The sequence below is a fragment of the Scatophagus argus genome, chromosome 8 (assembly GCF_020382885.2).
Source record: "Scatophagus argus isolate fScaArg1 chromosome 8, fScaArg1.pri, whole genome shotgun sequence".
NCBI lineage: Eukaryota > Metazoa > Chordata > Actinopteri > Scatophagidae > Scatophagus > Scatophagus argus.
The window spans coordinates 3,920,749-3,942,166 of NC_058500.1; the positions used below are offsets into that span (position 1 = coordinate 3,920,749).

The 21,418-nt window shown below is 43.0% G+C and overlaps 1 long non-coding RNA gene across 1 annotated transcript; it reads right to left on the reverse strand.

The window, feature by feature from the left end:
- Positions 1-14,264: 14,264 nt before the first annotated feature.
- Positions 14,265-20,843, reverse strand: LOC124063578. The gene is made up of 3 exons (XR_006844120.1): positions 20,372-20,843; positions 19,669-19,760; positions 14,265-14,335 (listed from the first exon to the last, which is right to left on the reverse strand). It is a non-coding gene; the product is annotated as an uncharacterized LOC124063578 (long non-coding RNA).
- Between the last annotated feature and the right edge of the window lie 575 nt (positions 20,844-21,418).

Genomic DNA, 21,418 nt, shown 5'->3' on the forward strand with positions numbered 1-21,418 from the left:
CATGCCAACATACACAGGAATGACTGCAAAATCCTATAGGCTACAATGCAAAAATTATACATTCGACAGGAAGGTGTTATCATAGCGACAGCCCCCAGTGGCATTCAGCCAAGACTGAAGATGTGTCAGTGTTGGAGAGATTTCCTGCATTCAGAGTGGAGCCGGTCATTCAGAGAGAGGAAATGGAACGCTCTCCCAGGACCGCTTGAAGACAAGTCTTGTAATATCCGGCCTCCGCCTGACTTCATCGGGAACTGATAAATCCCTCTGCGGCTCAGCAAAGAGCTTCAGTGCTTAATCTTTATCATGTTTATTACAAAGAAATAAACCAATTGCTCTCGTGGCACTACTTTTTTATACTTTTTGAACCATTTTGGCACATCCCTTGGCACACGCACCAGACACTGGAAACACATATGCACGACGTGATGTAGTTTAAAAAAGAGAGGTAGAGGTTGTGGCGGATTACACACGAGACCAGAGTTTGCCTCCCGTGTGACAGCAAACACGCATCACTGTCGCCCTCCATCGCCTGAACACGCTTTCATGCCTGCAGGCTCTTGAATCCAGCCTTACTTACAAAGTCTGTACTTCCTCCCATCCTTTCCAAGTGAACTCCCCGTTCCAGGTCAGCCTCGCTGATGCATGCAGGATTTCAGGGGACTGTATTTAATCTCCTCAGGCGAATACCTGAGTGGATTTTGATGTAGATTTTCATTCTCGAAGTGTGAGCCTCTGGGGAACACAGTCCTCCAGCCTGGGCTCGGTTCCCTTTGAACTCTACTTAGATTTTCTCTCTGGGCCACTGGCCATAAGCAGATCCAGCGTGTTGCTGAGACCTAAGAGGACAGGAGGCTCCTGATGTATGGTTCATTAGAAAGATGAACTGTGCTGAGTGCATCCCCGGCGGCGATTGGCTCTGTCGGGTGTTCCAGAGCATATTTTGAAGTGATGTGTGCAGTCAGGCCTTTGCTTCTTTCACATTCACTTGCAGAAAGGGACCGTTTCAACTGCCATAGAATAATTAAATGTCATGAAACAATACATCTGAGTCTTAAAGACCATTTAAGAAATTTAAAGACCATACAACACAAACTACTGAAAATGCACTCTGTGTATCAGGACTGTCTGGCTGGTGAACAAGGATTACGGGATCTAGTTCTGTCAATCAGTTCCAAATGGCACAAATTACAGACAGGGCTGTACAAGCGCACACCAAGTGCTCACTGAATTTGAATAACTTTGTGGTAAAAAGGTGTAACTCAGTGGGATTAAGAATACATTTTAGGTGGGTGAGGTAGGACCAATCAGATCACATCTTCCTCCTTTCCTTTAGAGAGCACACTGTGCCGCTGACTCTCTGACATTTTCACGATGGGGAGAGCGATAAGGAGCAGATGAGCCACGAGAGCTTCCCTCAAGAGTATATTTAAGCTACTGCGTGACCTTGTGCAAGAGGTAAGAAGATGCCGTGAATGAACATGAAACCAGCAGAAAACAGTTCCTCTCCTCCCGGAAAAGAAACTCCAAAAAACTGCCTATGCATCGCCTGCACAGGAAATGTAAATATACCTGAAGGAAGACACCAAAAATTAAATCTCCTGTGTCGGAAGTTTGAAACTGTCAACACACAGTACAGCAGCAGCAGACAGAGACAAATGGGCTGCATCAGAGTGCTGTGCTTCACCACCTCCCACATTACAATCACAGGTCACGCTGTTGTGTAACTCATAACGTGTCCTGTGTAGCCCAAACAAAGGACCAGAGATCGCAGGCCTTTTTGTGAGGGAGGATTCAGTAGAGTGAGACACTTAAAACAGTTTTAAACTGTCATAGAAAAGTAAAACAGATGATTATCTGCTATAAGTGTGCTAAATGTTTTTGTTAAAAAGTGCACACAAATGGGGATTAGAAGCCCGAGTAGAACGTAAAATGAAACGTAAAATGAAAGCTAAAAAAAAAATCAAAAATTTGAACATTTTGGTATCTTAGACATGGACGAAATGTTCTCTGGCAGTTGGATTACGTCTGGAGCTGAATGCTGACCTAGAAAGCATCTCAGAGGAAACATCCTGTGAAACATTCTGAGAAACATCCTGCAAAACGTCCTGGGAGTAACGATCAGACAAGACGAGCAAACTCGGTGTTTGAATTATAAGGGAGTCAGAGTGGCGTGGCTGCCTTCACCAGGACTTGAGATGCCCCAGAAGTCGAAGAGGAAGAAGAGGAAGACAAAGTCATCTGCAATGTGTGTAACTTTTCCCAGCTTTTCCCACACCAAGTCGGTGGACTCGTAACATCTGTCCATTAAAGCCGAGTCTGTCAGCATGCAGTGAAGACTTGACTTTTTTTTTTTACTCGGGTTTCTCCTTTTTTTGTTTGCCACGAAACCAAGATTTCAGAATAAAATGAATGAAGGGAAGCATAGTGATTTTTTTCCATGCAATGACAAATGAGGTAGAAAACAAATCTGAAACATGTAACATTTGGTATCAGAAGTCTCCCTCTCACTCCCTTGCTGAAGCTGCTCAGGGCTTTTTGACTGATGCATCTCCTCTAAAGCTGGAGGTGAGACCTGACCATGGAATAAGCTTACCTCTGCCTCCCTGACAGCCACCGTGTAATTCAAACACAGGGTGAGCTGCATGTGAAAGTGCTGCTCTCATAGGCAGTGAAGGCATTGATGAAACTGGTACTCATCTTCCCGATGGCTTGAGGCAACAGTTAATACTGGATAAAATCAACTTACATGTGCTGGGATTTTAGCAGTAAAGTCTTTGACATAATGCCCCCACGCTCACCCTCATCATCAGAGTTTCACCTCATCTTCTTGCTGATTCCCTCACACTCGCTCATTTCCTTTAACACTCAGTCGTGGAGGAGGTATTCAAGTATTTTACTTGGGTAAAAAGTACAGGATTAATCCAAAAATACACAGCTGTAAGTAAGTAAAATCCATGCCTGCATTTAAATCTGTTTACCTGTTTTATAAACCTAATATGTTCTGTATATAAAACCTGAATGGATAAAGCAGGGGCAGCTGTGGCTCAGGAGGTCGAGCAGATAATCGGAAGGTTGATTATTTGATCCTCAGGCCAGAATATACTGAACCCTAAAAAGCTGCCGGTGGCTGTTCCATCCGTGTGTGATGTGTGACCATAGAATTACTGTGGAAGTGGGTTTTCTTGTTGTTGTTTTTTTTTTTACCATTTTATTAGTACTCGTGGAGTGAAACTGTTTCATTCTCGCTTCACTGAAGATTACTTCATTCATATCTTGCAATATGCAGCTTTCTCTGTTTGGCCTCTTGGGAAGACATCTACCCTTAATGCCGTCTAATCAGTGTTTATCCACTTATGTTAGTCGGTTACAGATGCTTGAGTTACTCCTCCTGAAGGAATAGATCCATCCAGCTGTCCACAGGTTAACTCTGTCTGCTGCTTCTTGCACATCTTGGCCCTCAGTGACACCTCGTATCTTTTTGGTTGGATGTCCAGTTTCCCTAGACTTTGAAACCAGTGGGGCGACTTTCCATTCGGGTTTGTGTTTGCTGCTGCTTTTATCCTGTTGTGATTTCAGTTATTTACCAAGCTGTGCTGCTTCCAGTAGCATAAACATGCAAAATGGCACCACGGTGTCATTCTCCTCTGCAAAACTAGTCTTGACAGAGAATACATTTTCTCTGCTCACCATGGTGGTGCTTCACTTGTTCCTGTTCCTTCATCATCATCATCATCAGTCGAAAGGACAGTTTTGTCTGGCGCTTGCTTCTCAGGAGAAATAAAGATGCATAACTCCTCTCGCTCTATTGATTTGCCTCACATTCTTTCTCCAGGTGTAGTTCTAGACAAATACCTGTTGCATAAGTGACCATACTGGAGACTTGCAGGAGCCTTTGGGAGTGGGGGGATACAACGAGGCTGCATTTCTCAACAACAATGGCTACATAGCAACAAGGTCCATAGCAGCTATGTGAGGCACTGAGGCCCCTATGCCTTGGACCTTATAGATTCAGGGTCCTCAGGCACTTTGTTTCAGGCTCCAAGGTCACGACCCTCATTACTGCGGACCGTATGGGCAGCTCCTGCCCTCTTCTCATGTTTGCCTTAGAACATTTCTTGCAGTCCACTGGGGCAGACCCTGCTGTAGTCCTTTGCATTTATAATCAGGAAGCTTGGCCACTTATGTTGGTGTTGACACAGTCCTGCCACCAGTATTACGCATCTCTTACAGCCATAAAAAAGCAGACATTGTGTACACATAACACAAGGCATTAACCCAAAATCAGAGCTTTTGCCCCAGCTAGACAGAAGTCCATGTAGAGGCCCTCTTCAGGATGCTGTTGAGGATGTATTCAGATGCTTGAATTAATTAAAAGCAACAATACAACACAACACTGTTTTAATACTCTGCTTCACATAAAAAAAAATTTTTTGCTGAAGTAAAAGCATGTAAAAATACTGTAGTCAGGAACATGCGCTTAAAGGGCGATTCCCTCTGTGTTGTTTTCCAGGTGTTTCAAATGTAAACTCCCACACGGCTGGCTGTGGTGTAGGTCACAGCACCGAAGCTCCCCGTCGAAACACAAACACAGACGAGATGTTCCTCTGTGGTCGCAGGCATCGAGCCTGTTTCATCTCTGACCACGCCCAGCATCAATAAGCTGGGGTCAGAAATGTGCTCAGCTGCACCTGTAACCACACCCTGCCGTGACGTCACAGGCTCCTGGAGCACACCTGAACATCAGTGCGCTAAAGTGAGAAGTTAAACCACTGGAGGTCAGCAAAACCCACAACTTAGCAGTTTTGTTGTGCTCCGCACTGTTCGCATCGAGTCACAGCCACATGCAGCTGTTTTCAGCTCTGACAGGCTTCGTAAGTAATCTTGTAAGTGTGTATCTCCAAATCTACAGTGGAGCCATAACAGCCGAACAGCTCAAAGGAGAGTGAATATTGGACTTTTGTCACATGGCTGATGAATATGAATAATAGATGTGTAAATAGGCAGTTGCTTGCTAAAATGTTCACCACAACAACTTTACACGGTCGTAAAATGTCACTATTGTGTTTACAGCTTTTTCGGTTGCTCCCACAGTGCCCGCAAAAAAGCAATTAATCATGCTTTAAAAAGTGTGACTTTGAAATTTTGACCTTTAATTATCCCGCCGTAATTGGCCAGAGTAATGTGATTTGCAGGGATGGCTGGGAATGTGTTGTGCGTCTCATCTGAAGTGCTACCAGCAGCTGTTAACGTTCAGGCAAAATTAGGCTGCTTACGCCTGAGATGTCATGCCTACGTTGAAAATACTGTTAATTATAACACCGCCATCCCTTATGTTTGATCCATCAATGCAAGATAAATCATGTGTGGGACAGCAGTTTTTCATCTGACAGTCCCGGCTGATGCACATTGTGCTCGCTGGCATTTGTTTGGCTAGCGCTCATCAGCAGTCCACCTTTAGCTGAGCCATCACTATCCCTCTGCTTTCACCCGTCAATGCCCCATCAAGGGCCCGTCCAGCCGCTGTCAGCCGATTGTCATGGCGCTTGCTTCTCATAAACCAATCTGTCATGCGTTGTTAATGTTTAAAGGATATTGTTGTGTATGCTGAATGCAGCAGCTACAACACGGGAAACTGAAAGACGAGATTTGCCTGCAGGACCACTGGATTATGGCTGCATCTGTTTCTCTGATATTCCGCTCCTTCTCCCGGTTGTTCAGCTTACATATGCTTGATTTGATTTTAATTGTCAAAGAAATGAAAGGATAGTGCTGCAAGCCAAAATCACATTAAGCTTCTTAGCGGGACGTGATGAAATCCCTAACTTGATCCAGTGTCAGTATCAGACATCAGACATACTGACGCAGGTTTTACTGGAGTTAATCACAGACACCAAAGAGTTATTTCATTAACACCAGTTATTCACTCATTCTGCAGTATGGGGGGATCAAAAGTATCTGTGCGAAGATTGCAAATGAAATGCTCATAAAACCTCCGGCAGTTCCTCTAAATTACAGGATAAAATACATTATGCTCTCTCGAGTGAGACGGAGAGGCATTTGGTCTGGTGTCCCGGTCAGCAGGACATCACTTTTCTCTGCCTTCATGGGTCCATTTTATCATCTGACAAAGCTGTGGTCAACTTTGTTAGAGTTTGGGAAAGATTTTAACTTGGATTACAATAATGTCCTCTTGTTTAGTTTAGATCACACGAATGTTGTGTTTTTCTTTAAAATGACTTCTTCCTCGGAAGCAACCTGAAGAGAAACAAACGTGTTAAAGCCCGTTATATCCATCCATCCACCCTGACGTCCTCCCTGTGTGGACTCTGCAGCTCTATAACAACGTCACCTGACTCGCCCCCTTCCTCTGAGGCATAATTACCACCTCTAGGCGGCTCATATGTTGTGTTGGTACACTCACTGAAACAACTGATGCCGTCGTTCTCTCTCGAAGCCTCTGAGGTGTCCCGATTACTTAACGGATGAAATATGCATCAAGGACAAGCCAGCATGTTGGAGTTCTAAAACATTCTGCTGGAGTATCTCGGAGTAATGCATAAATGCATTAGCTACAGTGTAACAGTTAGCAAAGAAACCCTGTCCCCTGATAGGCCTGGTTTTTTTTACCCAGAACACACTTTCTAGGATCACAATTTTGAATGCTTGTCAGCTGCACCATTTCATACACGTTGCAGGGCTTCAGATGTAATTAATTTCTCTTTATTTTGTCAGTGTTGCACATCCAATTGATTTCTAGGTGCTGCTGCAGTTGGAGCCTCTGGTCACAGAAGCGTCCTCTGCAGACCACAGCCTGTTGAGGAACTGATGTTAATCTAGATAGAGGGAAGACTCGGGGGTTGCGCTTTCTCTCCCCACCCTCCCCTCCTCCACTCCTCCCTCTCTCCCTCTCTGTTGAAGATTGTACTGATAGTGCTGCAATATGTCGCATGGCCATGGCCAGGACTGCAGACTGAGCTGCAGTTTCTAACATGCTTATTAAATAAATGGTGTAATGGTGTGTGTGCATGTGTGCGTGTGTGCGTGTGTGCGTGCATGTGTGGAGGTACATGTGTTCATCACGGCAGAGCAAGCTCTCCTGACACAGAACAAAGCGCAGGCTCGCATGTGTTGCTCATCAAAAAAAATAAAAAAATAAAAATACTCCTTTTTGATCCCTCGTGATGCATTAGCCTAATCCAATTCTCTATTAAATAAATAAATAAATAAATGAAGCAACTCTTTGAATGTGTTATCTGAACATCTATTCAAAGAAAACCTTTGATATTTATGAGGATGCCCTCGTGTATATTCATGCTCCTAAACTTATGCATGTTTCTTTTGCTGCATTGCCTGTGTTTTTAGGGAGCACACACACACACACACACACACACACACACACACGTGTCCTTACTGGGTTTCTCTTTTGTTTTGCCCTCACACTGCATGTTGAGTCTTGGCAGGGATTTCTGCAGCAGAAGTTGAAGTGGCTTGCGGGTGTTTCAGCACAACAAGGCTGAAGTGAGAGGCTATTGAGCTTGTCTGACTGTTCGCTGGGCTGAGTGAGGGATCTGCCCCCAGACATTTGCACTACAGTATCCTGCTGACTTGCTCGCTTGCTCACACTGCCATAGAAACAGGGTTCCTGAGCGCAGTGGAGGCTCACTCTGTTCAGGAGCAAGCAAGGGAGAGGATCGAGGAGGAGAGAGCGAGGGGAGGGAATCAAGAGAGGAAAAAAGAAAAACAGAGGGAGACACAAGTGTGTGTGTGTGTGAGAGAGAGAGAGAGAGAGAGAGAGAGAGAGAGAGAGGGGGAAGAGTGAGGGATCAGGAGAGGAAAAGTGAGAGACACTGTCACTGGTGAGTACATAGCTGTCACAGCACATTGAATCAGTGGTTCAAATAGGATGCTTTGAGAATCTCTTTTTTTGTCTTCTTCTTCTTCTTCTTTGTTCGCTCTTTGACGATTGATTTCTCTGGCTTGGTTTCACTTGCTGCTGAGATGCCGTGATAGCAGGTTGCAGGTTGCCAGTTTGTTGTGGGATGAGACACACGGCGCTTTCTCTTGCTCAGATGCAGAGCGGCAGTGGCTTCTTATTTGTTAATCAGAGTGTTGTAGCCTCTCGGTTTGTAATCTTTGACTAACAGCACGTGTTTACTTTTGAATAATATATGCTGACCAAAAACTACTTCTCCTTTTTTGGGCAGCCTTCCTCACTGTATCATGGTCTTCTCTATCATTTATGAGGCACCATGTTAATATTTGATTAGAGTAGATGTCTGCAGCTGCACTTTCCGCCTCTATCTTACACACCTCTGCCCATTACGCTGCTGTCTGAACCCTGGTGCAGTCGGCTAGATATTGACTTGTCCTTTTCACAGCCTTTATCACTTATAAACCAGCTGAATCAATGCTTTATGTCCCGTGCTCCACCTGTATGGCACAGGTGAAGAGACACACTCTGCTCAGCTGCTTAATGTAAAATGTGAAGTCAGGCTACCGCTTTGTGTGTATGTGTGTGTTTTGTATTTGTGTCTCTGTTTCCTCGTGTTTGCACATGCTTATGTCACTTTGCCCTCCCCCCCATTGCTCTTGCTGGGCTTGATCAACGTGCATCATGACACTTTGATGAAGCGCCGGAGCTGTGGGGCTAATAGGGTCTGAGATACAGCAGGACACCCCGTTCCTCATGTCAGCCTGTGTGTGAGGAAGCTGTTGTTCTGATCATCGTCGCTCACTGCTGTCACTTAGGATTTAAAGTACTTCAGGTGTGACAATAAGCAAAGATTCCTGCCTCGAGTCTATAAAGAAGTACAGTCGGAATTGTCTGCTGCAACCTGTTATGTCGAGCTGAACGTTAATCCTGTCAGTGTTTATGTTTATCTCTGCGGTTCTCTCGGCTCCCCTGCCTCCCTTCACCTGTTCCCACAGTGCAGTTATGGTTTTTTTTTCCTTCTTCTCCCTCCAGCAGCAGCGGCTTTAGGAGAAGACTGAACTCAACAAATCCAGCCAGCCTTATCAGTTTTCTGCTGGCTCCTGCCATGACTGGACCCCAGTGGCCCTTCCTGGCAGGCTGTGCATGTGTGTGTGCGTGCAGTGGCTCTGATCTGGATGTGGTTACAAAGTGCATGTGACCAATGCAATGCATGTGTGTGTGTGTGTGTGTGTGAGCGCAGTGAGCGGCATTGACATGATTGTGTGTGATCAGGATAGCCTCAGGGGTCGTTTGCTTTTCTTTGTGAGCGGATTCAGGGATTCTGGCATTTGTCTTCCTTCCTCTCTCTCTCCTGTGACATGTTTTATGACTTAAATGTTAAAATGTCACTCACTAAGGCTGGACTGTAAAACGTCCATGCGCTGGAGCTCTGTGTGCGAACAATGGTGCACAGCGGTGTGATTATTCTGGCAAAGCCCACAGCTGGGAAAGCACAGCTGCAGGATGGGCAAGATGGGCTGAATTTTGACAGCCCTGTGGCCTGGATCGATACCACAGCCTTAGGCGTCCATGAGAGGAAACAATATTACTCTGGTTAACAAGAGGACATGCTTCACTGACAATGATTGCACTTGTTAAATGAAAGCGCAAGAAGCTAATTTGAAATAAAGCACCTGAGAGGAGGCGAGAATCATGCGATTATGTGGTGGCTGAATGATGCGCTTCTTAATTGTTAGAAAAGAAAGAAGAAGAAGAAGAAGAGGATGAAAAACGCTACTGAAACGCAAATGGGTGTTTAGCAAGTAGGGAAGGATTCTGATAATCGCTTCCATTAGAAATCTGGCTCCAGGTTGATAAAAGATTTGATAAGCTCTGAGATCAAACAATCCCTTATCAAATGTTTAATTCACTATCCCTCTCTTGGGATCTCTCCCTCTGTGTGAGGAAAACACACACACACACACACAAACTCGTGAAACACACAAACTTCTGTCAACAAGACTGACTCACTGAACAGAGTCGACCACCTCTGACCAAGTTAGGCCACGTGTGGATATGCTCCACTCGCGAAAAGTCAGGGAACAACAATTCTCTGCTGAAATATTTATCTCCTGTCCATCGTGTTAAAGTCAGAGCGTTGATGAGACCTGTAGCAGTGCCTTCGCTTAATGATACGTGCTTCGTGCACGAGGAAAAATCTGATTTATTTAGTTGACATCTGCTGAATAATAAAGTAAAGTGAATAATATTTTCCACAGTGTTATTTTTACATTATAGTTTCTGTAGCTTCTCCAGCTGAGTCCCCCCCTCCCCCTCCCCCTCCCCCCCAGTGAGAAACCAAAGACTGTTTTCCCTCTCGGCAAAGAGGAAAGAGGAGTCAGGACGGGGTTAATGAATGTCACAGGGCAGTGACAAAGCGTGGTGAAGGCTCCATGCCCTGTGAGAATAAACAAGATGTCTAGAGCTGAAGCTAATGAATATTTTCATTTTGGAGTAATGATTTGCTCTATAAAATGCTAAAAAAAACAACAACTCAAGATTACTGTGCGCCATCAAACATTTTGTCCGACCAAAACTCAAGGCGCAATATTCTTTGATTTATATTTGATCTTAGACTTAAGATCATTTCTGACTGTGTGCTTCTGTTTGATTCACTAAAGATGCTGAGGATAAAAAACCTTCCTTTAGCAGGTTCCATGAGTCAGCTGTTATCTATAAATTAACTCCTCCTGCTGCTCCTACATCGCTAGTCCTCCTTATAAAATGCCAGCAGGACAGATGAGGGTTTGGTCAGAAACAGCCATTGACCAAGACAGAAAATCTAACTTTCTGGGAGATGAGAGTGCAGCGATAGTAGAGAAAATCGAAGCCAGACAACACCTGTCGTTCAGCGGACTGAACAGTGAGATGAGGCAAACACACTGACAAAACTGTGGCTGATATATCTCTATATAAATGGCCTCGTTCTAGAAGAAGAGGAAGCAATGCAGTGTGTCACACCTTTAATCCATAAATTCCATCACATTGTTCACGAAGCAAAGTTCACCACAGATAGAAAAACTGATCGTAAGTCCGTTTTATAAATGAGTCCCAAGCTTTAACTAGTTATCAACGACAAGGTTTCTTCTAAAGCTTTCAGGGAAATAAATTACATAAAATAATCCAAGACATTCGTGTGTGGCAGCGAGTTTAAAAGCCTTTATTTCATTATTGCTTCATAGCACCAGCAGGACACAAAACACCAAACACAGCACCAGGACACTCTTTGGCTCTGTTTTTGTCCAGTGTACAGAAAAGTATAAATTTAGACCACAAAGTCAATATGGCGAGTTTCTCTGTTGGAGGCTACATCGCAGAATGCTTTACAGAAGAGAAAAGAGCTTTAATTGCTTTTGTTTGAAAGCTGAACTAAACCTGTTAAGAGGCCTTGCAGTAAATATCTGAAACAATATCGATGATTAATTCATGACTTCTCAGTAAATGTAAACAATCATACACTCCACTACCATGCACGACGAGACTTCACCAAGCGCCCAGCTAACGTTGAGAGCTTATGGGCTGCGTCCACACTGCACAATCAATAACCATTTAAAAAAGATCTGATGGATCAAGTGAACACAGCTGTGGAGTGGGGAAGCGAGCGAACGCGGCTGCTGAAGCCTTGCAGGTTAAGTGCCGCGCTGGGGTTCGCTCTGAGCCCCAGAACGCTCCGTCGTGATGAAACGCTTTGTGTTTGCCATTTTTCCCGTTATCGGCCCAGCTGTAATGCATCATGGGGCCACTGGCTTGTGAGCACGTGGGCCCAAAATGTCAGGCTTCATTTGATTCAGCAGGGTCAGAGTGATGAATGATGAATTTCCTCGTGTTGACTCTTTGTTTGCCCCAAGGCTGAGGGTCAGGTCAAACCAAGGTCCTGCCCCCCAAAAGAAATCTGATGTGGTGGCTTTTTTCGACTCTATGAAAGGTGTACAGACTTGCAAACTACACTTGGATGGATGTGAGAAATTAAATCTGAAGCTTCGTTAAGACAAAGCTCACTGACTGACATGTTATATCTTGCTTGTTTAATATGTAGAAAAACATAAGGTGTCGTTTAAATCTCTTTCACACGTAGTTCCTGGTAAATTACTGGGATAACCGTTCAGACATCACAAGTGATTTTTACTATTCACACCTACAAGCTACATTCAGGAACATTTCCCCATGTTTTCACACATTAACTGGGGCACTGGAAACAGTCTGCAGATGGCACCAACACGGCCATTAAACCCAACAGAAAAAGGATAAAATAGCGCAGGGTCAGATGTCGTCTTTTCTTTATTTTGCGTGAACGCGGCGAGGAGCTGTTTTTTTGTCTCCTGTGATGTGTTTAATATTCAACGAGTTTATGAGACGAACAATGTTCTTCATGACCGTAAACCGTAAAGTCATCAACACAATCGTGCGACTCGACGTCTTGAGGCGGGAAACTGGCGGTGCCGGTTTACCTGCTCCCATTCGCTCACGACCCTGAACATTTCAGGCCCAGACCGGTGCATCATTTGAATAAAGACAGCTCGTCCGGCTTTATTCAAATGATGCACCTGATATACAGTACATGTGCTCAAATGGTCTAAATAGTTCTTTAAGACACTTCCTCTTCTACCAACAACAACAATAAAACCTATTAGTATTATAAATTTATTGCCTCACTGTGTCTTTTAAACAAACTATTAAAAATCCATCGCCCTCACAGCCTCGGGTAAACAATCAAACATTTTAATGGGCTTTTAAGAGTGCCAAAACATATTTCCATTTTAATTATGTTTCTCCCACATATTTTTCCTGAACCTAATCAGAGACATTAAGAAGCTATAGCGTCTTCCCACTCCCCCCGCATCACTCACATCCCCTCCGTACACATGACAGGTTAGCTGCTAGTCATATTCATTCGTCATGATTAACAGTGCAATATTTCAGAGCAATGAAGCATTTTGAGTGTGGCAAAAGCTTTCATCGTGCAGTGCCAGGCGCTTATAACTTCTGCCTGTAATGGGTGTAAGCACATCCATTTTAAATCCCTGGTGATGAAAATTACTGAGACTGAAAATAAGCTTAAGCTATTTTTACAGGGGCCTGATTGCAGCCTGTTAGTTTTATTGTGATACCTCTGGAAATTAAAACATCAATACAGTGTCATGCAGGAAAGCAACGGGCCAAATCGATAAAGGTTCTCCACCCATGTCAAGTCATAAATCGTCAGGCTTCTTCATTTGAAAGCATCACGCCATGCAGTCCACCTGCTCCCCTGGAGCTCTTATATTATACAGATTCTAACTCCGGATGGTTTCTGATATTCTTTTGCTCCACATCTCATATGAAACAAACTATATTGGATGTAATATTTATAGCTCTCTGTACAGTAAAAAAAAGAAAAAAAATCCTTTGTAACTGAGTGAGACAAGGCGGTGGAGGTTGATGGATCAGGCAGGATGCAGATGTAGCTCAGGTCAGGTGGCCGCGCACAGGCATGTTACCTCTCTGACTCGGGCTGATTGGAGGCAGCGATGAGGTGACTCGAGGTGACTCGAGGTGACTCGAGGTGAGGGGCTCATAACACCTGAACTCTGCCTGTCGCCGCTCTGGGTGCTATCCAAAGCAGACGTAATGCCTGACAGAGCAAAGGAACTCAACAGGTCGGGTGTAGCCTGAAGGACGCACTGTGTGTAGTGTTACACTGTGCCTGGGAATACTGAACAATTCTGCATTGCATGAAGAATACTTGAATAGAAATTTGAATATATATGCTTCTTTTAATGTAGTTTGCATAAATTTTACATTTCCTGGATTGTATAATGGAGGCAATATTCGTTAAAACCAACAATGCTTTGGTACATATTTCATTACTTTCTGAACTCTGGTTCCTACAGAAAATAAAAGTCATGTTTTAAACAGTATAGTGTCATTTATTACATACAAATATACATAGTTTCAGTTTTTAAAAAAATGGTCAGTAATGTCCTAAAGCCATTTCTTAGCAGCAGATTAACAGATATTTCCAGCAGTGGGATGGTGTCTGTGGAAGTTCTTCACTGCTGTTGAGGAGGCAGTTTATAAATATGTAAGTTTTATTTTTCCAATTCCTGAGGATGGAGGAGAAGATTTCCCTTCAAAATCTGAATTTGTGTGTTTCTGAATTAAGCATAATTCTTACCTTCATATATACGTCCTCATTTATTTACATTATGGATGTAAATAAATTTGCTGCTTTTGACATGTGAGTGTAGGTGAAGTTATTTTTTAAATATCCATTTGTAAAGGTTGTTCAAAAGATTTTCCTTGCTAATATTTTTGTTAAAGTCTTTTCAATTCTGGGTCTTTTTGCACGTTTAGGGATTTGTTTTCATCTGTCTGGAGGTGCTGCAAATGACAGATTTTTAAGTGTGAAAATCCTGTTAGGTGTCACCAGTTAGTACATGTTAAAAATAAGACAAATGTTTTAGGTAGTTGATTTAATTTAGAGCCACAATGTAGTAAATCAATTTTCATTTGAGGTTTGCCTCAGGAAAGTCACAATGCATTCTGTGTACTAATGAGCAATGGGTTGATTTTGCAGTATATCTCTCATTAGTAATGTAAATTGCACCTGAAATGCAACAGGGTAAACATCTACAAAATCCTCTCTCTGCTTTTGAATGTTTATTTTCTCTTGAACAAGCCTGCAAGGCTCTGCAATCTATTCCAACATTTGCTCTTTGCAAACAGGCCCCGTGAGTAAAAAGCGACCTGGCACACCGACGCCTGTGCGACAGAGATAGGGGCTCCTGGTCAACAAGCAGGTTAATTGTGTGATAGGACCAGATGCTAATACTGGACTGAACTCGGCACATCACAGGCCTCGGCGGAGGCTCCCAGGTGGCTTCTGATTGGCCGCAGAACACAGCAATCAAATGACATTTGACACTGCCCTGAAAACGCGCTCCAAAATATACTGAATTTTATAAAGAAATTAATAATTAAACTTTTCCTGCACAGATGACAGCAGTTTTTGTGTGGAGGATTAGAAGACGCTGAGCAGACGTGGGACTGCACTTTGATTAACTTCACACTTGTGGAGGAGATAACAGCTTTCTGAGTGTCTCTCCTGGGTGGATTATTGAGCGTGAGTGCTGGCACGTTGTATGAACCCTCTGAAGTCCATTAGCAAACTCGACTCATTACGTAGTGAGATAGTGGGAACAGAAGGCACAGAGAATGCCCCTTTAGGGTGGCAAAAAAATTACTCAAAACAAATTGATTTCCATAAAACAAGTACTCCAGAACTTTGAATACTCTGAGCATTGCAGCCCTGTAAAATCACACTAAACAGTAGCAGTAATTCAGGCCATTTAAATTGCAGTAAGCGCAGAAGTAGCCTAAAGGGTGGAAAATGTTTAACATCCCCGTTTGAAGAATTAGGTTATTTTTGGTGATTAGGTGGTGGATTTTGTTCAGAAAAGTATGAGGGGAGCTGTAATGCTCTTAACCTGTGCTACCTGCTGATTGTTCCAAACATTTCCAGCTCAGGTGCTAATATGCAGTTAGCATTAGACCCACTGGCTGCAATCGACCAAAAGGATTTACCACAGCTGACAGATATTGCTGTGTGTTGTACAAAAGTTTTGGGAACATTTTAGTGGTTTTCACAGTTAAACTGCCAGAATAAATGCTGCCATTGTACTTTTCTGCAAACCACAGAACTTTTAATGAGTAAGTTTCATACCTGTCATATCAACATATCAAATGTTGAAACTTCTTTATGTTTCACATTTAATTAAAAGTGCTGATATTATTGTGGGGGGGCCTGTTGTAAAATAAGGTGAGAAGACGAGACGAGATGAGAAGAAGTACCGTATAAAGGCGGCCATAGTATCTCTTAAATTCAATAATTAATTAGCACATTTGTGTAGACTGAACAAACAAGTTAGTCTAAAACATGTTAATTAGTGATTTTGTTACCACTAGACAGAGCCAGACTACCTGCTCCTTCGCCTTTGTGCTAAGTAGCTAGCTGTAGCCTTATACGTAATATAGACAAAAGTATTGGGGAAAAGTATCTTCAGGTGTTGGGCTCGGCCCCTGACTTCCAGTGAAGGGAAATCTTAATGCTTCAGCATACCAAGACATTTTGGACAATGCTATGCTTCCAACTTTGTGGCAACAGTTTGTTGAAGGCCCTTTTCTATTCCAGCATGACTGTGCCCCAGTGCACAAAGCAAAGCTCCGTGTTTAGAATGAGACGTTATTAAAGTCCCTGTTGGTGTAATGGTGAGGTGTCCCGATAATTTTGACCATATAGTGTATTTGTAGAGTGTACAGTATATGAGAGTGGTACTGATCTTCTCATTTCTCCACCAGAAGCCACTAAGCATATTTCTCAAAATGTTAAACTATTCCTTTCAAAGAACAAAACATTAATAAATTCCTCATTTAAAATAAACATTGCCTCTCAGAACAAATATGCAATATAAACACTCCTTACTGGGACGCCAATAATTGAATATATTTATTATTATTTTGCATCTCAACTGCAAAATCTGTGCTTAGTTTTCCTTCTTCCCTCAGCTCAGCTGTCACTGAGTTTCTACATTTTCCCATTGACATGTTCCTGGACAAGACATCTCTGTCACATTTTTTGGCTAAACTGAGACGGAAGAAAACCCCCACCAGCCTGCTCTAACAGACAGTTGTGAAATATTTGAACATATTTCCACTTGACTTTCTACAGTATCTTGGCCCTGCAGATTGTGACTGTCAACCAGTCTGAATGATTGAGCTGACAAACAAGAGCAAATGGTTTTAAGGGGATACTGGAGAGAAGGTTTTCTTGAGGCTGCTGGGTCCACATAGTGGAGAAAAAAAATATACGTGTTTAAAGGTTCATCTCAAACACAACTGGTTAATCTGAGAGGAAATTTACTCTGTGATAAAATAAAACTTTTAGTAAACTGGAAGAAACATCTTTCTCCATCACTGCCACTTTGTGTGTTTACTCCCCACTGCGGTGATTAAAACTTGTTTCCACACGCGGTTGAACTCGAAATTAAAGCAATCAGTAATCAGTGCATTCCTAAATATTTTAAGTCAAGATAATTACTAAGAAATGTGTTTGAGAGCCCAGTTTAGACAGTTTCATAAATATAACCCATTTCCCCCTCACTTTGGTGTAGTTTGAAAGTGTAATGTTTCTCTCCACAGTCTCAAATTCATCTTCACACCTCCGGCTGATCTGCTAGGGCCTTAACTCCTCTTCGCATGTGGTGGGGCTTTAGGATTTGAGGATCTGGGGGATTAAGGGATTTTCTGATTGCTCTGAAAAAGACACCATGGGATACAGAAATCCAAAAATGGCTGAGGTACCCACATCAAGATTAGATGGTATTATTCCCCCCCCTTAGTGAAAGAAGCCAGGACAGCCACTACTGGCAGCTTTGAAACAAGTGTGTTTGCAAAACATTTACAGTTTAAAGAGATGGTAGTACTACAAAGCCCATTTTCTGCAAAACTCAGTCTGTGCACTTTTCCAATTTCATAAAATGTCAATGCTCGTTGTCTACAGTGTGCTTTTCCTGAAAGAGTTTCATTTTCTCAAGAAATTGTAACCAGTAATAACAAGTCAGCTTAATATCTGGGCTGAAATTACTTTTAAACTTGCTGCAATGTACCCTGAACCATGACAACAGCAGATGTAGATAGTATCTGTGTGTGCTGGATGGTGATAAACAACTTTTTTGGGTAATGGGCATATTAATTTGCCAACAAAAAAGAAAAAAAAAAGTCATCATAAGGAATAAAAATGAAATCTCAACAGACAAGTTGAAAAGTTAAAAGTTAACTTCCCTGTCAAATCTTTGCTCGATCACATTCACATGTTCTTTGCAGCTCTTCTCTTTTTCCTGCGGAAATATCAGATGTCATGTGTGACAGGCAGAGTGCATGAGTAACTGTGGGCTAAAGGGCACAGACAGCACCAGCACTCACCGCCATTCTTAGACACTGGCCTTTAGGAAAACGAGGCCAACGCGACACAGCAGTCGCTTTATTGTTATTGATCAGTGAGGGTAGTCAGGGACCGTACAAAAATTAATGCGCTGCGGAATCTTACGCCTCACTAAAATTCATGACTATTAATGTGTAGCTCATTTTATCAGCTGTAGCTAGCAAAAGCTAACGCTAAAAATCTCAGTGTCAGTTTGAAACTCTCCAGTTTACTTTGTAGTGTGAAGTTGCATCACTGCAAAGTGTCTTAAATATGCAGATGGTGGCTACACAGGTGATATTGTGTAGAGAGACTGCATCTAAAAACATGGGGTCTACTCAAGAAAAAGCACCCCTCCAAAAAACTCCAAGAGCACCATCCTGCCCCTTGACAAATCTTCCACAGGTGTATGAAAGCCTGTGTGCTCCCACCTCACTGCAGACCGCGGCTCGCGCAAAGTAACTTCCTCCCAACAAAACAGCCTTCTGACGTCTTTATCACCCATGTGTATTATTTTCAGTGGAGTGGACTTTTCCTGCCAACGACAAGTCAGTTCATAACGGCAAACCCAGAGAGCGCGCTCTGTCTCTAATGACCAGGTTACTATGGAAACCAGGTTAGATTTGAAAGCATTCGATGAGGAAAAAAAGAGAGAGAAAAGGCCTCGGGCTACACTTTGCTCTCTGGCTCCAGTTCAAAACAAACCATGATTAAATTTGTGCACCAGCAGAAACACCTGGTAACGTCCAGCCAAGTCCTGTTGGTCGGCCTTTGCATAACCAAGAAACTCGGCGCTCACGACTTAACAACTGAATCAAACAAGAATCATACTGAAGCATGCAAAGTGGCAGCGGGGAGAGTTTCTGGTTTCTCGCTGCAGAGCTCGCTGTGGTTCAACTGGGGGGGAAAGGGTAAGCATGCCACAACATTTTATTAGAGCCCCGGAGCTGTCACTGCAATTACGCAAGTCTCCCGGCTCAGAGGTCAATACCTGGACGTTTCAGGTTTTAAAAATTAAATACCCGTCTTTCACACAGCACTGTCGGCTTCCTTGCCCTTTGCACCTGCCCTAAACCCCACCTGAAGGAGCTTTGCGGTGAGATTGATTCAACCCCTGAAGTATTGATTTTTGTTTTCAGCAGGAAAGGATCCAAAAAGATCCTTTCGATTGACTGCAGGACAGTGATAGTCCACTCCTCCATGGCGTGGGCGTGAACATTAATAGTGTGCTAAACCCTGAGGTCAGTCTAGTCTCACGCTGTCAGGGGAGGTTGGGTCCACAGGGAGTAATATGTTCACACAGCTCTGCTCCATTACCCATCTGTCTGCAGAGGAAGAACAATGACTTTTCCCATCACTCTGTGTTTCTCTGGCGTTCAAGCACAGCTCTCTCTCTCTCTCTCTCTCCCTCTCTGTATCACTGCATCATTAGCTCTCTGCAAACAGTATGTCTCGTCTATTGAACACTGAAAGTTAAGACAAGGACTGAGTACTTAGCAGCATTACAGTGTCAACACTTCTATTTTTGCAGCCATTATGACAGGAACTGTACTGTAGGCACTGCAGTGCTGGAATGTCTCATTAACCCCATCACACTGGTGGCAGGTTTATGATTAAACTGCAGCTGCTGGGATTATCACAGAAACCCTCATAATTAACAAATAATCACACTTTCTGCATCTTTTTCTAACTTTTAGACCACTTCCAAAGCAAAAACAAAAATGTTGGTACTTACAATTAAATAACTGCTGCTGGTTATTGTGAGATGGCCCACTGATTTGGCTGTTTACCAACATGGTCAACACTTGGATGATAAATCAGTCGAATCTGAAAACAGACGTTGAAGCTTTTAGATTCAGTGTCACTCACACTTGTGGGGGATATAATTAACCCCAACATGCATGGCAAATAAACATCCATAAACGAAAAAAGAGGCTCCTTATTATTCCAAAACTTGCTGGTTTTCTTTAGTATCACATTAATATGGTGACAGTTTACTGTGCTTCATGGGTACATTGGAAACAGGACCTGCTTACAGCTAATTTGGCAGACTTTTATTGGAAAAGGAAACAAATATGGACTAATAAAATGCTTAATCTGTGGCAACATCACACTTCCTGCTTGCTTCCCACAAAGCATCATGTGATAATTAGCTCCAAAGGTTACAACATGACTATCTTCCTAAAAGAGAACAAAATAAGAATGGGAGTGCCAAAATCCATTAAATAAACTTGTGACCTCGCACTAACAATATATTTCTTTTTGCTTTCACATTTTTCAGACTCAAATGGGAGCAGGTCTGTTGTGTTGACTTTGTCTGGCAGAAACCTGCAGCCTCAGACTGTGGCTTTTAATGGATATTTCACTTTGAAGGGCGTTTCTGCAGTGGAAAAAGTACAACAACCGCAACTATATACTCAAAAAACAAAATTTCTAACCTGTCAACGCATTTTGTAGCAAAACACTGTCACCACAGGCGCTGGTATATCGGTGCACAGTGCAGGGTCTGCTTCAATTTGCTGTGACGGCGGATGAAGACTCTGCGAGCAACAGTCAAGTCAAGGCGAAAGCTTTGTGGAGAGCTGTGTGAAATTTCAGATGACATGGAGAGACCAGGGCTGTGGACAGCTGAGAAATCCTCCTCAGGCATAAATCCTCCAGACTGGAAATCCTGTCCACCGCTTGGCTAAGCTAGAAATTCAGCTTAGTGGACAGTCCATTTTGTATGAATTTTGAACATGAAAGCTCTTAATTTGTGCAAAAAGTGGTCTTAGGTCAACTAGGAAGAGTTTAGACATGAAAGACATTATTTGTCATTGGTGGTTTGCTTTTACTACGCTCTCCTGGCTCCCTCCAGATTGCAACTTGTTCACTTCACCTGCCCAACTTGCACATCTGCCTTCCATCAACTCATCAACTCATCAGCTTGGCGGTGTGGGCTCGTTTGAGGGGAAACAGACAAAAGCATCAGCAGAGACAAAAAGGCTGAGTTCAAGACAGTTTCAAGCAGACTTAAGTCTGCACAGGAACTCACACAAACCCTGAAATGTAGTGGAGCACAAGGATAATATGATGTAAAATTAAAATACTCTTGTAAAGTACAAGTACCTTAAAATTGCACTGAAGTACAGTGCTAGAGTAAAATATTCAGGTTTTACTGCTCGGGGATAATTAAGATTTGAATACATGACTGTTACTTGTAATAGAGTGTTATTCCACTATCAAAGACCGCAAGATCAAGACTATCTCATTTATATAATAAATCGTGCAAAATCCTAACCCAAAATAAACACAACAAACTGCAGGTTTTAGTGGTTCTTATTTGTGTGGTGAGATGCAAATATTACTTCAGTGTGTCTTGAAGCAGCTTCCTGCTGTCTCTGGAGTGTTATGTGGAGACGGGAGTCCAGGGCCCCTCTGAGGGGCCGCTGAGACGCCTCTCAGCGTGAGTTATTGTACAGAAATACGAGTAATCAGTGTGCGTG